The sequence below is a fragment of the Oryx dammah genome, unplaced genomic scaffold (assembly GCF_014754425.2).
Source record: "Oryx dammah isolate SB20612 unplaced genomic scaffold, SCBI_Odam_1.1 HiC_scaffold_24, whole genome shotgun sequence".
In the NCBI taxonomy this organism is placed as follows: domain Eukaryota; kingdom Metazoa; phylum Chordata; class Mammalia; order Artiodactyla; family Bovidae; genus Oryx; species Oryx dammah.
The window spans coordinates 62,011,216-62,029,702 of record NW_024070208.1 but is presented as its reverse complement, the minus strand read 5'-3'; positions in this window follow the sequence as shown (position 1 = coordinate 62,029,702).

Sequence of the window (18,487 nt, the reverse complement as noted above, 5' to 3'; positions counted from 1 at the left end):
TTATATGCAAACTATCATCTAATAAACTATTATGAACATTACAAAATATATTTGTAAGATAAATTCAAAAACATCAAAGTAAATATACACAGTGGTTCTGTTTTTTCCTATACCTCAATGATTCATAGTATGCTCTTCTTACAGTGTGACTATTGGACAAATGATCAAAGGAAATAGATACAAAAATCCCCTTTTTGGTAGAAAAATATTCTGAATAAAGGATTTGTCACAATGATTATGCTTATTATTCTTAGAAGTTTTCATTTTTCTCCAACTACAATATTAAAGAAAGGAGAATAGAAAAACTAGACATATCAGTATTTTTCCATAAATAAACTGAAAATAATGAATCTAGAAATAGTTCTGTCCATATTATAGAAATTTCATCTACATAGTCCAGTGACTTCCTATTTTAGCTCTTGAAATTTTTTTGTTTTTAAGCCCCAAGAAATTATATTATTTGGAAATAAAAGTGTCAGTGTGAAACAGAATTACAGCTATGTCTGTGTAAGTAACAATTCCTTTCATTTACATGGTGACTAAGAGGTAACTAAAACTCTGACATATATTGTCTCATCTATTTTTTCACAATGAAGACAGAGATGTTATTATTTCTCTTTTGTTTTGTGATGAAATTGATTTTTGTGACATTGAGAGAGGCTCTTCATTCAATATCCATATATTATACTATTATATGATATTAATATAATTATATTTTATTAATCTATTAACATAGTTATGGTGAAAAATAAAAGCTTATTTAAGATAAAAGCTTCTTGTTTTTCACAATTAAATTGTAGTAATATAGTAACTATTAGCTACAATCTTTTATCTCAATTATTTTATACCAAGGGCATTTGTAACATGACTGAGAACTCTTACTCTAGCTATAGTGTTGAAAAGATATAGGGAAGCCCCTTAATTAAGACCTTCAGAGACTACAGTTACAGAAATAATAGAAAACATTTTTTTTTTCTCTTTTGACCATCTTCTCCATCTTTTTAGATCCAGATCACCATTATACATCCTAGACAATGAATAGCACTTCCAAGCTAAGAATGTCTTGCTGGGTTGGGAGAGGGAGACATGGAGTAACTTGTATTTGTCTTCTCTTGCAAAGTTTCCTAAAGTTTATTTCAGTCTATTTTCTCATGAGGAAATTTTAAAAGTTTATTTTTATATATGCTTAATAAAGTCTTACTTTATTGGTAATTTTTTTTGCACTGGAGTAGGAACATTTTTCTGTATTCTAAGAAACTGTATCTGATTTGGCTGAGTCAGAGATGAATATCAAAAATTGAAGGGATTCATACCAATTTTACAGTTTAGTTAATTAAGCTTAAATAAATGTGATTCTAGTCATTCTTAGTTGATTTTATTTTTAGCAATCAGAGATTTCAAGAGATCAAAATAAAGTCTAATTTAAGTATAAGCTAATAAACTATTATGTTGTGATTTTTAGACCATAGACTCATAGAAGAACTGTATTAAATGTTGATTGTGTTCTAAGGAAAAAAAAATAACTATCACAGTTAAACTTGAATTCTGAAATAACCAAAACCTCACTGAAAGATAACTTGTAAATTAATGTTGATGTGCATGCTCAGTTACTTCTGACTCTGCGATCCAACCCTGTGAACTGTGCCCACCAATCTCCCCTGTCCATAGGATTCTCTAGCCAAGAATACTGGAGAGGGTTGCCATGCCTTCCTCCAGGGGATCTTCCTGACCCAGGGATCGAACCTGCATCTGCTGCACTGCAGATGGATTCTTTACCCACTGAGCCTCCTCAATTTTCTAGTTCTCTAGTCATGTTTTAGCCAAATGTTCAATAAGAGAGGTTTTGTCTGAACCACCTTATCTAAGAAATTCACTATATTCTCCCCAAATCAAGCCCCAACATTTCCCAACTTTTGTAGGCTTCGTAACTTAAATTATCCTATTTTCGTATTTATCAAATATATTAATAGTATTGTATTGTTTCCCATATTAGAATACAAACCAAACTACATTATGGACACAATTTATATCCAGGCTTTTATCCCAGTATCCCTATAGAAATTGAGTTCTCAGCCAAATTGAAACATTGCTTGATTCTTAAATAGATACATGTTCTCTTCCACCTCTCCCATGCTGTCCTCTCCACCTGTTTCATCATTCACTATAATTATTTAATTTCCAATGCTCTTATCAGCTTTGTGGCCTTCTTTACTCATTTTTGATTATTCAGCTGCATGTAACTTCTTTGTCTTTTGAATAATCACTGCATTTGAATTTCTTTTGGAATGTATTCCCTGCACATTATATTAGGACTTTTGTATACTTGCCAAATAATTATGAATTTATAAGTTACTTGATATCAAAATTATACTTCCTTTGTATTTTCTGAAATTTACATTGATCATAATTGCTCAAAAATGCTTCTCAAGTTAAGTGGCACCCTCACTTGACTACTAACAAGTTCAAAGTGGTAATTTCTCTTTTTTTCTTCTCTTTTTGTAAATATGCTACTGCTGCTGCTGCTAAGTTGCTTCAGTCGTGTCTTGACTGTGTGCGACCCCATAGATGGCAGCCCACCAGGCTCCCTCGTCCCTGGGATTCTCCAGGCAAGAACACTGGAGTGGGGTTGCCATTTCCTTCTCCAATGAATGAAAGTGAAAAGTGAATATAGATATAGATAAATAGATGGATAGAGTTGAGTTCAGTTCAGTTCAGTCACTCAGTCATGTCCAACTCTTTGCGACCCTGTGGACTGCAGCACGCCAGACCCCCCTGTTCATCACCAACTCCCGTTTACTCAAACTCATGTCCATCCAGGCGGTGATGCCATCTAACCATGTCATCCTCTGTCATCCCCTTCTTCTGCCTTCAATCTTTCCCAGCATCAGGGTCTTTTCAAATGAGTCAGTTCTTCGCATCAGGTGGCCAAATTATAGTAGTTTCAGCTTAAGCATCAGTCTTTCCAATGAATATTCAATACTGATTTCCTTTAGGATGGACTGGTTGGATCTCCTTGCAGTCCAAGGGATAGAGAGATAGATAAAATTTCCCTTCCTGAAAGAGATGACAGTAAAAACTTTGGAGTTCACTATAAAAACTTTGAGAAGAAAAAGACACAATCAAAGAGTTTATATATCTTTTTGTCCCTCCTAACCAGAAAAAAATTGAATGCACACATATAGCCTTATAATAACATATCTATAATTATTATTAAATTAATATCCAATGATATATTCCCAGTATCTAATCTTAATAAAATATAAAGAAATGTCATTTTTGGAAAGCTTTCAGTTTCTCTGTATGGCAATTTATACCACCGAATGTTCATTTTTACTTGGTTTAATTGTCTATGTTAATATACGTCAGAGAAATTGACTAGAAAAAGTTCTAGTGGATCACATTTTTGAGAGTTAAAATTGTGAAGTGATCAACATTAAAATGATTCAGCTAGGAAGAGTCTATTATTTGAAAATTTATCAAACACTTGCAACTTTGATTTCTATTAATATATTTCCTATTGATTTTGTTTTTTTGGACCAAAGTATTCATTATAATGTTGACGTGCAATAAGAGCAAGTTTTTTTAAAAGAAAAAGATCTTTAAGATATTCTTCTATAGTTTCTTAAAAATCCAAAGGTATTCAAAACTGAAAACTCTTATCATGGGTTGGCACTGAACTCAACAGGAAGACAACTGTGAATAAGAAAGACTTGACTTCCCTGTTCATGTAAAAGATAAATAAAAACTCAGTGTTAACAATCATCATTATTGTCATGAATGTACCATCATAACCAACTTTTAATAAATTGTAAAGCTTTGTTAACAATTTTAATATATTCAGAAGAACCCCAATTCCTTAAAAACAGTTTTGAAGATGTTTTTCTTGTTAGCATCTTCATTTTATAAATAAACATTTTAGCCACAAAATTTCCTTCGATGATAAGTACAAACATCATAAAACACAAATTTAAATTTTTAGTTTCTGAAAAAATTCTTAGACAAAACTGTGTTGAACAGAAAACTTGGAAGAAATGTTCCTGACTAGTTACTTCTAAAAAATAGCTTTTACATATAATGGGAAATGTCACTTTGTTGTTGTTGTTTAGTCACTAAGTTGTGTCCAACACTTGGCAACCCTTTGGACTGTAGCCTGTTAGGCTTCTCTGTCCATGGAATTTCCCAAGCAAGAATACTGGAATAGGTTGCCATTTTCTCCTCCAGGGGATCTTCCTGACTGAAGGATCGAATCTGCGTCTCTTGCATTGCAGGTGGTTTCTTTACTTCCTGAGCCAAATTTCATTTTACTTATAAATATTAGTTTCCCAAATAATTCAGAATATATATAATTTAATGTCCATATACAACCACTTAAGAAATATATTGTTCTCTAAACATACATATCCTAATTCTTTAGAGTACACTGAAGCAAAAAAACAAGTTACATTTTGTACAAGTCCACTAAGATATTTTGCAGATCTTTTATATAGAATCTTATGAAAAGAATTGGAATTGACAGCAACCATAAAGAAAATAAATCTCCATATAATAGGCATTCACAATATTTAAATATTTTAAATATTTAAATATTGAATCCAAGAAATTTGAAAAAAATGCATTGTCTTTTCATAGCTTTATTGTTTTTCTATCCACCTTCTACTACCTTCTACTAGAGGGGCTTCCCTTGTGGCTCAGTTGGTAAAGAATCCTCCTGCAATGTGAGAGACCTGGGTTTGATCTATGGGTTGGGAAGATCCCTTGGAGAAGGGAAAGGCTACCCACTCCAGTATTCTGGCCTGGAGAATTCCATGGACTATATAGTCCATGGGATTGTAAAGAGTCAGACACAACTGAATGACTTTCATTTCTACTACAGAAGCAGAAGTCTGAACAACAATTAATTTGCTACTTTTCTACTTCACAATACAGTCTTCAGTGAATAAGTGAAAAATGCTTTCCAGCTTTGAACTGACAGATGAATCCAGTATGACATTTCACTAGAGAAATGTCAAATAAAATTTCAGGAATTATATATTACTTATCAATGTGAATTTCCTCTAAGTAATTATAATATGAAAACATTTCATTATTATACTTAGATTATATTTAGAGTTATAAAATATTTCCAATATTTGAAATAATTGCTTGTATAGCAATGATAGAGATAGTAACATAAACAGATTGACATACGGTTTGTATATCAACATGTATACTTTTCCTTAGTCCTTTATTACCTGCTCAGAACCTTCCTCAGATTATTGTCTCTTCATTTAGTTCTTTCTATGTGCTCTTACTCCTTGGAAGGAAAGTTATGACCAACTAACTTAGACAGCATATTGAAAAGCAGAGACATTACTTTGTCAACAAAGGTCCGTCTAGTCAAGGCTATGGTTTTTCCATTGGTCATGTATGGATGTGAGAGTTGGACTATAAAGAAAGCTGAGCACTGAAGAATTGATGCTTTTGAACTGTGGTATTGGAGAAGACTCTTGAGTCCCTTGGACTGCAAGGAGATCCAACCAGTCTATCCTAAAGGAAATCAGTCCTGTGTGTTCACTTGAAGGACTGATGTTGAGGCTGAAACTCCAATACTTTGGCTACCTGATGCAAAGAGCTGACTCATTTGAAAAGATCCTGATGCTGGGAAAGACTGAAGGCGAGAGGAGAAGGGGACGACAGAGGATGAAATGGTTGGATGGCATCACCAACTCAATGGATATGGGTTTAGGTGGACTCGGAGTTGGTGATGGACAGGGAGGCCTGGCGTGCTGCAGTTCATGGGGTCGCAAAGAGTCGGATATGACTGAGTGACTGAACTGAACTGATGTGCCTGAAAAATGTGGCATGAACAGTGTAAAGAATAGAGCCTCCAAAACTTGGAAAGTTAAAGTCAGATTCTGATATTTATGATCTCTTTAGCCCTGAACCATTACCTTTAGTGTGAAAAAGCCTTATCTATTTTTCCTTATCTTTAAAACTTATCATGTAAAAGTTGCTATTAACATAATGAAATACCTGGATAGATTTTTACTTTATTAAGGAAGGAAGGAGGAGGAAAAAGAAGGAAGGGAAATAGGAAGGAAGAAGCCAAGAAAAAAAAAACAGGAAAATTTAAAAATGTGCAAAATAAAGTTGGAAATAATTGTCTCTCTTCAGATGTCTATATTAACAAAAAAGTAGGCATTTTTATTTTATAACTGAGATAACAAATATTCTCTACCAGTGTTTCAAAATAAGTGAAACTCTTTGAGCTTGCCTCAATTAATAAAAAATTCAGTTCACTTTTAAGTACATTTTTAATACCTCCATTGACTGATTTTCATACCTGTTAGATTTCTGTTACTATTCTGATTTTTAATGGCATTGAAACATGTATACTATCATGTAAGAAACAAATTGCTAGTCTAGGTTCGATACAGGATACAGGATGCTTGGGGCTGATGCACTGGGATGACCCAGAGAGATGATATGGGGAGGGTGGTGGGAGGGGGTTCAGGGTTGGGAACTGATGTACTGTGGCAGATTCATGTCAATGTATGGCAAAACCAATACAGTATTGTAAAGTAAAAAAATAAAATTTAAATTAAAAATAAATAAATAAACTGAGCTCTCTTCCTCAATTCATTGTCATAGTAATTATCAAATAATTTTAATAAATATTATTATTTATTTCAAGCTTAAATAATTATAAGATTTTCAGCAAGAGGGTAACTTCAGCATCTGATATGCTCTTGATTTGTTTAAAAATATATTCAATCAAGGGGCTCTATCATTACACCATTTATCCTTTAAAAGTATCCATTTTAAATTTATGTGAGCCCTTCATTTTAATTTTTGTTTTACTCTAGATATTGTCAAAAAAACAATGAAAATTTAATGAAACTGTAAACCAGAATTTCTCCTTTCAATTTCTACATTGTTTGCAAAAAATAAGTTTATATACCCTTTTCATTTAAAAAATTTTTAATAAGGATATTTCAGATTTTATTAGTATTAGATGCTGGTCTAGATTAAATAAGGAACTCACATTCTAATAGAGAGATAAAGTGATTAAAAATAATAACTCAATGTAAAGTAGAGGTGCATTGCAAAATTTTATCTAGCCTGGATGGCATGATCAGGTTTGATTATTAAGTGTATTACTTGTTGTAGCAATGTCTGAAATAGATCAGATTTAAAGGGAAATAAAGATAACTATTTCAGAGTGTATTATAGCAATTTCTACCAACATTGTCATTGGCCTGAACTAAAACAGATCGGGAATGCTTTGGATTGAATTGATTAGGGAGCTGTTAAGAAGATAAAGTCAATAGAATTTGGTAGAATATTTGAATATGAAGGTCATAAAGGAGGAACTTCCAGATTTCTGGCTTTCACAATGGTCATTCACTCCTATATAAAAATATAAGAAAGGGGACAGATTTATTCATTTCTAAAGGTAGACAATGAAAGCAATTTTGAACATTAACTTTGTTTTGACAGTAAGACATGCAAGTGGAGATACGATGAAGAAAAAATAAATGGAGTTGAGCAGGGGACATACTCAGTACCCTGCTTTTGATTCTAACACCCTGCTTTTGCTCCAGGCTCTTCAGAAGTGGCAGTTGGGTTTCGGTCTCTTTGTATCTTTTGTCCAGGATTTGCCCTAATTGCACATACTCACAGTTATTTTTAGTCTCATATTTTCTCTTTGTATTTTGCTAGAGGAGAGGTTTGTCCAGGTGCAAACACTGCAGCACTGTAGCAAAGGGTCCCAGGTCCCAGCCTGTCTCATCGCCCACTGAGAGACTCTACACCTATATTCTTAAGGGGTAAGGGGCTGAGGGACTCTTCTGAAACTTCTTTCTGCTGGGCAAGGACCACAGACCCTAGCCTACCCTAGAACTGTAAAAACACCTCACTGACTGTTCCAAGGACCTATAGGGACCAAGGTCAACTTCCATTGGAATGGTTGGATTCCTTGAGCCAGGGGCGGAGCAAACCACCTAAGCCCCTCCTCCAGCTCCACCCTGCAAGTGAGCAAAGGAACTGTTACTTATTCTTGCTCCCCATGCTGCAACAGGAGCCCCAATAAAAGGCTTGCCTGAAAAAAAAAAAAAGGAAAATATATGGAGCTATGTCAACGTAAGAAAGTAGATCTATTAAAAAATCTAGGAATTTCTGATCCAGTCACATTTAAATTTGTGTTTTGTCTGATATATAGTACTTAACTTCACCATGGTTCAGTTGGCTTATTTATATTCTAGCAACCTGATGGACAGATAATATTAATTTTATTAATACAATTAAAGTGCTTAAAAATTCTGGCAATGCATGTGCCCAATGAATGTTAGCTGAAATAAACAACAAAAAACTGTGATGCCTTTATTTACACATCATCTGAAATGAAATTTTAACTAAGTTGTTCTAGAACCAGATGGTTTTAAAGAATGTGTGTAGCAGCCTGTAAGGAGGAGATTAAGAAATTATCATAAATTTAGATGTCTTGCAAGAAGGCCAAATCCTGGACTCAACTGATGGGCAAGATTTACACAGTAATGAATGTCTATAATTTGTTCACAATCATTCAGTGAGTATAGTACATTTGATTCAAAGCCTATCTTACCATACGTTTTAGAAAATTTTGATTATTTATTATTTTAACCATCAAAATCTCATGAACCAGGAGGTTTATCAAATCTAAATATTCTTGGCCTTTATTCTATTACATTGACCTTTATCCCCTGCAGAAATAAATGACAATCCACTTCAGTATTCTTGATTGGAAAATTTCATGGACAGAGGAGCCTGGCAGGCTGTGGTTTATGGGGTCGCAAAGAGTTGGACATGACTTATTGACTGAGCACAACAACACACATATGTAAATCCCACATTGTCTTGATTATGTAGCTTTAAAAGTACTTGGTTTTCATTTTCTAAAAAATACAAAAAAAAAAAAGGAAGGACGTTATATGTACTCCACCAAATTGGTTATATGTAAAAATTATACGCATAGCAGAACCTAATTCATCATTTCCTTAAATGACACAAATTTGTTGTTGACTTTTGCAATGTATAGAATTATGTGGCTATAATGGAAAATTTTGGAATATCCCTATCTTACTAAGTCTGATAACATATTAATGTCACCAGGTGACAGAAAAAGTTGACAAGTGAGAAACAAAATATAAATTATGTTTGCCATTCAACCAGTATTCATTTCAGATATATTTTTAACAGTTAATACATGTGGCACATTGCTTTGGAGAATCTGAAGAGAACAGGAAGAAAATGCCTTTGACTCATGAAGGTTAAAATTTAGTAGTAGAGACAGATATTAAACACATGAATTAATGTAGTTATTTTAATAAGTGCTATAAAGAAATAAAATTAGACACTGTAAAAGGGAGGAAATGTGAGGGAAATAAATTTAACTAAAATGAAGTGTTTTGCAGAAGTGGCATTTAAGCTGAGCAATGAGAAGAATCACACAAATCAGTGTAAGAGTATTCCAAAAAAAGGAGACAAATACCATGAGTTGGAAGAATATTGGACTGATTTGAAGACATAAAGAAAACTCTTAACACCTGAAAAATAGTGAGAGATGGTAAATTTGGAAAGAAATGCTGTCAGGTATGGTCAGAGATCCAGTAAAGTAGGATGTATTAGGCTCTGGTAGGTAATCTGGACTTGTGGGTTTTTTTTTTACCCCGATTCATTGTGAAAGTTTTAAGGGTTAAATGTGAGGAAATTATTATTAGTGGTCTCTTCTTTAACAGACCACTTCAAATGTGTTGGCATAAAACCACATTGTGTTCTTTGGATCACCAATCTACAATCTGGTGAAAGGAAGGCTGGTCTTAATTCTACATGATATCACTGGAGTCCTCCTGGCACCTGGAGGATTCACTTTAAAAATGGGTCTCTTCTATGGCTGTGTGTTAATGATGGCAGCTGACTTGGAAGCTCAGCTGGTGCTGACAGCCAGGGGCCTCTATTTCTCTCCATGAGAATTTCTCTAGACATGCCTCTTCATCTGGTGCGTGGGCTTCTTCATGGTCTGGTAGCTGAGTATAGGTGAAGGACTCAAGAGACAGTGGAAACTATCAGTTTCTTTAGCCTCTTTCTGGATATCGGTACAGTATCAATTCCATACACTCTTGGTTATGTGTGCAGAGCCCAGATTTTGGGAAGAGACATAACTTTCAATGTTTGGAGTAACACAGAATTTCTCAGTGTTAGGAGTAGTATAGAATTTGGGGAGTACATTCTCCCTTTTGGCAACTGATTATTTCCATTCTCCCTATGTGCAGTACATACCTTGTCCAAGAACCCCCAGAAGTTTTATCCTGTTACCGCATCAAGAACAAGATCAAGGACTAAGATTCAGCATCTAAATCATGTATAGGCTCTTAAATGTTGTTCCTTGGTTAACTGCCTCCTCAAATACAGTTCTTGACAAAAATCCCTAGGAAATAAAGAGGCACATTCTCTGCCCCCTACACACTTAATATGCAAGGCTGGATAACTGTGGGGTAACTACAGAAGTTATTGAAGGGGGTGAAGTGAGTAGGAGACACAGAGGAGTCACTTGTCTATAATCATCTTTCAATACAGCTGGGAAAACAAACAAACAAAACACATTTGTTCATTGACTGGATCACAATGGTACTTTCCAGGAATGAGTCTTTGTGGTTTGTGGCTTCTCTCTTCGGGATCTTGAGTCTGCTTTCTGAAACATCCTTCAAATGTATTTCATGTTTGCAGCTGAGCAGTTCTCTCAAGCCTGCCTCCTGCCTATCAAAAAACCTGCCTCCTGACTATCAAAGTTCGAAAGTCCAAAGACTTGCCTTTATATTGTACTCTTTCTGTTCCTTTCTGTTCAACTTGGTGGTACTTCTACCAGGACAACTTTGTAGGCTTTCTATGAATTTTATTTGTGTTTACTCCATTATGTAGAAGCCACAGCCACAAATGGCACTGAGATAAGCTTTACTTGAGTTCCTCAAGAGGCTACTATGAAGGGTTTTCTCATGGAATTGCAGTCAGATGTGACTGGAGCTGAAACAGCAGGTGGACTGCTGAGGACTGGCCATGTCTCTTCTTGTATATTCAGTGCCTCCTCAGTGTTATCTTTCCATGTGGGCTGGTTTGAGTTTGCTGTATTATGGTGGATGGGTTATAAGAACAAATATTCTGAAAGAATTATGTAGAATTTTATGACCTAGCCTTGGAACTCATAGTGTTGTTTCTGTCTAGATGTAAGGTTTCTAGGATTCAAGAGAAAAGAGTATAGACCCTGCCTTTTGATAGGAGGATTGTCAAAGTCTCACCATAAGAAAAGCAAGTGGACTAAGGCATAGTACATTCCTTAAAGGGGGGCAGGGGGAGTAATCTATTTTTGTGAAAATATAACCTGTCACACTTAGAAGTCAAACTTAACTTCTATCATGAAGAAACCAAACAGGCAACAATTTTTAAAATGTTAGAATTTTTCATCTCTTTGTAACTATCTGGAAATAAGAGGATCTGGTCTGGTACTGTGTGGATACTGTTACTAAGTCATGTCTGACTCTTTGCGACCCAATGAACTGTAGCCCACCAGGTTCCTCTGTCCATGGAATTTTCCAGGCCAGAATACTGAAATGGGTTGCCATTTCCTCCTCCAGGGGATCTTCTTGACCCAGGGATCAAACCTGAGTTCTCTTGAATCTCCTGCATTGGCAGGCAGATTTTTTACCACTGTCCCACCTGGGAAGCAGTCTGGTGCTAGTACCCTGGAATTCTCAAAAGGTGGCTTCCATTTCTGGTTTCTTTAGAAGGCACTACCTCCATGCCAGGGGAGTGTAAGTCCCTTTCCTTATGAGTGCACAAACTTGAAGTAGCACACGTCCCTACAACTCCCCTCCTGCTGGACAACATTTAGTCATATGTCACACTAAGGTACAAGAAAAGATGGAATGCCTCATCCTTCCCTGGGGAGCCAGGTGTCTAATTTGAACTTAGGGATTCTACTATAAACAAAGGTAAGAAAGGATGTTGTTAGATAATTTGTCATTTTTTTTCCCACAAACAATATAGTCCAATTCTTGTTTCCAGTTGTTTAGGTCTAGTACTTCTGGGAGAGTCGACTAGACAGCAGTGGTATGTGTGCAAGAAGATGCCCAATGTCAGGAGGCAATTGCAAAAGCCCAGGAAACATTTGCTGGTGGTTTGGGCAAGATGATAACTCTTGAACCCAGGCTTAAATTTGCTAATTGAGTAACTAGATTTTCTTGTAGCATGAAATTGAAATTGAGATTTTATTTTCTTTCATATTAATATTCTGATGATTCTTTGGCATTTGAGTGAAAATTGCAAATTGAGAGTTGGTTACATTGATCAACACTCATAGGAAAAATCCTGAACAAGTTTTTTTAAATTTTGGATCATTAGTATGTTAATGCTTTTAGTTGAAATATCAAAAACTACTAACTTGCCTTGGAAACTCAGGATATCATAAAATCACTGAAAAGGAAAACGAGGTAGAAAAGTGAGGAGCAGCAAAATGGCTTAGAGTTTAAATATAGGAAGCCATCTGGGAGGCAGAAACTCCAAAAGGATGAAGAGGAAAAGCAGACAGATAGTAAGTAAAGCCTTTTCCTTTTCTCTTACTAGAGTATTCAGAGTGTTCATTCGGGTGACTAATGCAAAGGTATTATTTAGTTAAAGTACTAGAAGGTTTTTGATTAAACTTATTCTCTGTTTTGTGCTTCCACTTCCCTTTTTCCCTTCCCACTCTAGTTTTCTATATAAATATCTTTCTGTCAAATATTGTTATATTTAAATATATTTTCTGTTAAAATAGAGAGGATTGCACCAAATAGTGTAAATTCTTTCCCACAGAATCTGTTTGTTTTATAAAATTTACTACAATTTAAATTTTTTCTAATTTGCATATCTAATTTGCGAAATGTCTGTCCTACTTAGAATGTAAGTTTTGTGCTTTACACAAAATTGAAACTCTTCAGAAATTTGAATCATTACCCTTAAGTGTGATTTTTTAGGGTTTCATCTATGTGAACTTCTCTCTCAGACCACAATGCTGGCTGCGATAATAATAATACAGCCAGGAAGGGGCTTTGCCCAGGAAGGTTGAGAACCTCAGCTTCAGTCTGAGGCTCTAAGCCTTAGGGTTGCATTGACTTTTTTCCTTTGGTTTTAGGTGAATTTTTCTGCAGAATAGCTTCCTTTGTTGTCTCTTCACCATTAAGAGTCATAGCATTTGAAGAACCATGATGAGAGAAAAGGACTGTGGAAAAAGGGCCAAAAACCCATTAGTCTAGCTTTTAGTGTTATTCTTAAGTTTGCCAGTCATTTAATGGTAATAAAATTGACCAACAGAAAGCCAATTTCAACTTCACTCAAAAGGAGTTCTGAAAGTTTTATAAGGACTAACTCAACTCCTGGAGCCACTAGGTCTTGGCCCAAAGCCATTGCTAGGAATACAATTCATATATTACCTGCCAGTGTCTTTTGGCTATCTCCTTTTTTATTCTATTCCTCTAGAAACTAGGTGGTCGAGGATTCAGACATTCTGTGTAGAAACTGAATATAGTTTCAGTTGTGAAATCATGTACAAATGTAGAAATTTCAGCAAACCTAAAGAATCAAAATGATTAACCAAAACATCTAGGTATCTTGTGTGTGTGGGGGGGTGTTATTTGCTCAGTCATGTCCAACTCCTTCCGACCCTTTGGACTGTAGCCTACCAGGCTCCTCAGTCCATGGAATTTTCTAGGCAAGAATGCTGGAATACTAGTATTATAGATATACATATAAGGTCACAAAATTATTAAGTAGAAAAATGGAAATTAAGATTCCCACTCCGTTGGGATACAGTAAAACGTGGTCACTAAATTATATTAATATTAATTTCCCTATGTGGCAAATAATGGTAGCATCTGTAACAGAGCCTGGATTTTGACTCCAAGTGTTTCACAATTTTACTGGATTTGAGAGATAGGAGAATATCCTGAGGAATCAGAGCTGTGTGAGATATTTGTCTGTGACTGATAGGATTTAGATAGGAGCAGGAGAGTCACTCTGTCATAAGTACAATAACCACATGCCCTGAAATCATCTAAGATTCATTTCTTTTGCTCTCATGTTTTAATAATGTTGTAAAAAGTATGAATTTTAATAATTAATAAACAACATGAACTCAACTTGTTTCATAGTCTGGCTTGACATAGACTGATGAAACTGTTGCAGTCCTTTTTTTTCCTTCCCCCTCTGAGGAAATTATAATAATTACTTACAATAAATGTCTTGAAATTTCATTTCAGGATATGCCACAATCCATTTCTCACAAAATTAAAGAGATACACACATAGATGATAATGAAATAAGACTGGATGCTGTGAGACAATTTTTTAAAGCCATTTATTTCATATTCAGATTTCACTGAGATTTACTTGCTTTTCTCTCCTGAAGTGAACTCTCTCTCTCTCTTCACAAATCAAGTATGTAAAGAATGAGATTTCCTGAAACTTGCCTAAAGTATAATAAAATTGACCAAAAGAAAGCCAAAAATTCACTTTTGCAAAATATGAATAATGTTACAAGGAGAATAACATTCATTCTGGTGCTCCTTATTACAAATGATCCTGAAAGAACTTATTACTCAAGTGAATGACTAGTCTAGTGGGATGTGGTCTTCTAGGCTAAGATGTAAAATATCCAAAGAACATTTATTACTGCTTGACTATACTTGAACCTTTTTCAAAGGATAGGTCTGCAAATCAGAGGTATTGTGTTGGAAAAAATACTTTCCATTATGGAGGATGATATATTAAAAAGATTAACTGATTTGGATTACCATTTATATTTTATCTGATCCATTTCATATGCACTGAGAATATATGGGTAGAATCTAGCTAAATATACACCAACAATAGCATTAAACTGAGAATGATATTTGGTTATGCTGTTTTAGTTTTCTCTTAAAATGCTGTTTAATGATGACTCTTTCCAGAAAGCTTTTTGACAGTACTACAAATCTTTTCAGATACAATTCCAAAATAAATAGGCTTAGATTGCTATTTATTCACTGTTGGTAGCTGTCAAAGAAAAGAGCAAATCTGCATGAATCACGTCTTTAAAATATTTACCCTAAATGTAGGAGCTGTTCCTAACTTAGCTCAATCATTGTTTCCACTTTTTATTTCAGTTTGTCCATATATTTATAGGCTTCACATTGCATATGTGAAAATATATGTATGAGGTTAGCATTTGATATGGTGAATACCAGTGAGGAAGACATTTATTAAATAAAGTGAAAGTGAAAGTCGCTCACTTGTGCCCAACTCTTTGCGACCCCATGGACTATCCAGTTCAAGGCCAGATTACTGAAGTAGGCAGCCTTTCCTTTCTCCAGGGGATCTTCCCAACTCAGGGATCAAACCCAGGTTTCCTGCTTCGAAGGTGAATTCTTTACCAGCTGAGCCATAAGAGAAGCCCAAGAATACTGGAGTAGGTAGCCTATCCCTTCTTCAGCAGGTCTTCCCGAATCAGGAATTGAACCAGAGTCTCCTGCATTGCCGGCAGATTCTTTACCAACTGAGCTATCAGGGAAGCCTTATTAAATATATAAAGATATATTTAAATAAGATATGTCATGTTGCATCTATCCAAGTAATTGTAAAAATTACAGCTTCACTCAATAAAACATGATTGAAATATTAAAAGAGAAATTGTATCTATTGTGTAGGTTATAATTAGCTGTTTGGTTGAGTGCACTTTCATTTAAAAAATAGGCATTTATAATACTTTAAAGCCAAAAGATTTGATAGCAGTAAACTAAATTAATCCTCTTAATTAAGATATACAAAAACTGAAGCCAAGTTTGACTTACAGTATGTATAGCATTTTTTAAAAACTCATTTAAAGAAAAATAGGTTGCTTTGTAATCAGGTTTTTTAGAATAGTTGCATTGACCAAATATATTATTAATCACAATTTGTTCATCTGCACCTTTTCCATTTTTGTTACAGAAAGATAAAATCATGAAACAAATGAAAAAAGATTAGGAGATTAATACAACTTGATTATGTTTTTGAAGTTGCTATAAAATAAATATTAAAAATCTACAAATATATATGCAGTTATAAAATTACATTTTGAACTAAAAAATCCAGGAAATTTAACCTGAATTTGAATTGCATCCACAAAGTAAATCTTTTTGTACATTTTCTTTTCACATGAATTACCCAAAGTTAATTTTCCTTATGTTTTTCTATTTAAACATAGATTTTAGGTGAATAACTCCTATTTCTTGAAAATCTTTTTTATTTTCTTCCCAATTCACTGTAGAGACCAGTAACTATTTTTAACCCATAATTCACACAGAAATTTCATAATATTAATCTATGCATAACAACTCTGAATGTATAAGAATCTGATGGATGTCCATATAGAGGCTGTGTTTAGACAGGAAAAGACAATTTTGAAAAAAAAGACATGTAAATATATAATAAAAGGGTCTTTAAAACAATGAGATATGTTTCTACCTATCAGATTAGCCTTTAAAAAATAATACCCATTATTTGAAAGGTGCATATGAACTTTCCAAGCAATGTTGGTAGAAAGATCTATATTTTGATAGAAAGAATTAACATAGAAAGATGAATTTCTTTAATTTATTTTCTCTATACACTTAGCAACTTTTTTGAGTCTCAGTTTTTCAGTCTGTTAAGTTAGTATAATAATAGCTACTCAAATGCATGGAGTAAGAAAATCAAGTATGTAATGTTCTCTGCATCAGGCCTACATTTCAGACATTACCTAAATTGTTACCATTCTGATTATGGTAGTTTACAATCAAGTCTATTCTCTAGAAATGAGTTTGGTAATTTTAATTGCAAACCTTCAAACTGTTCAGATCTTTGGTCCAATAATTCTATTTGCAGGAATTTATCCTAAGGAAAATCAAAATTTCTCTCACTTTCTTTTGTATGCATACTTACACCATCTATTTTATAAAAATATAGTAAACATAACAAATATCTACCAATAAAATAGTATAACATGTATTATGGGGTTTTGTTAATGCTAAATTTTTTATATTGTTAATATATATCTCTAGGCTAAAATATTTTGGTATAAATTTTAGGGAAAAAGTAAAAGAAAGTGAATGTCACTCAGCCATGTCCAGCTATTTGCAACCCCATGGACTATACAGTCAATGGAATTCTTCAGGCCAGAATACTGGAGTGGGTAGCCATTCCCCTCTCCAGAGGATCTTTCCAACACAGGGATCAAGTTGGATGCTAAAGTGGCTCAGTGGTAAAACAATCTGCCTGCCAATGCAGGAGACAAGTGTTCGATCCTGGGTTGGGAAGATCTCCTGGAGTAGGAAATGGCAACCGACTCCAGTATTCTTGCTTGGAAAATTTCATAGACAGAGGAGCTAGGCAGGCTGAAGTTTATGGGGTCACAAAGTCTGACACAACCCTACCTAGACACTGAGAACACATGGACGCAACCCATAGGAACATGTTGAGTTTGGCTCTTGGGCTTGCCATTCTTCCTAAAGTACTTTTGAACGAGGAAGTGCTTGAAGAGCTCTTGATCTCATATTTTAGCTTAGAGATTGCAGTTCTCCCTCCCTTACACTCAAATTTCACATTTGTCAAGAAAATATTTAAATCTCTTTCTGTTCTGGTATGGGCTTCTGAGCTGAGTGTATAGCTCCTTTATTTTTCTTTATCTAAATGTTTTCTCTCTCTTTTACTTTTTAGAAGCATAACCATATTTACATATTCAGAAAAGTATAAAGACAAGTATAAGGAGCAATCAAATATCCAAAGTCTGATTTCAATAAGTGTTGCTAATTTCTAAATTTGCTTCACTACTGATATTTCTTTCTTTGCATTTCAAATAAATTATAGATACCTTGACACTTCCTTCCTAAATACCTCAAACATGCCTCTTCTGCTTCCCAAATTCCATTTTACCATAATTTCATATCACATCAACAAGATTGAGACAAATTACTTAATGTTACTCAATTCTAATCCTATATTTGTGAATATTTTAGGTATTTCATAAGTATCTTTTGTAGCTAATCTATTCATCCCTGGATCAATCAAAGACTATACATTATTGCATTTCGTGGTTTTGACTCTACTTTTTACAAAACTTTATGACATAGAAAGTCTAACACTGGGAATGATACATGGTCAAATTTATAACTTAGAATTCATATCCTTTTCTTTTCTGAAGTGTATTATGATTTTACATTGAAGCATCCTTAATTCAGTCAATAAATATATATTGAATGTGTTGTGTGCTTAGTCCTCAGTCATGTCTGACTCTTTGTGACCTCATGGATTGTAGCCCACCAGACTCCTCTGCCACCAGACTCCTCTGTTCATGGGGATTCTTCAGGCAAGATTACTGGAGTGGTTTGCCATACCCTCCTCCAGAGGATCTTTGCAACCCAGGGATTGAACCCAGGACTCCTGTATTG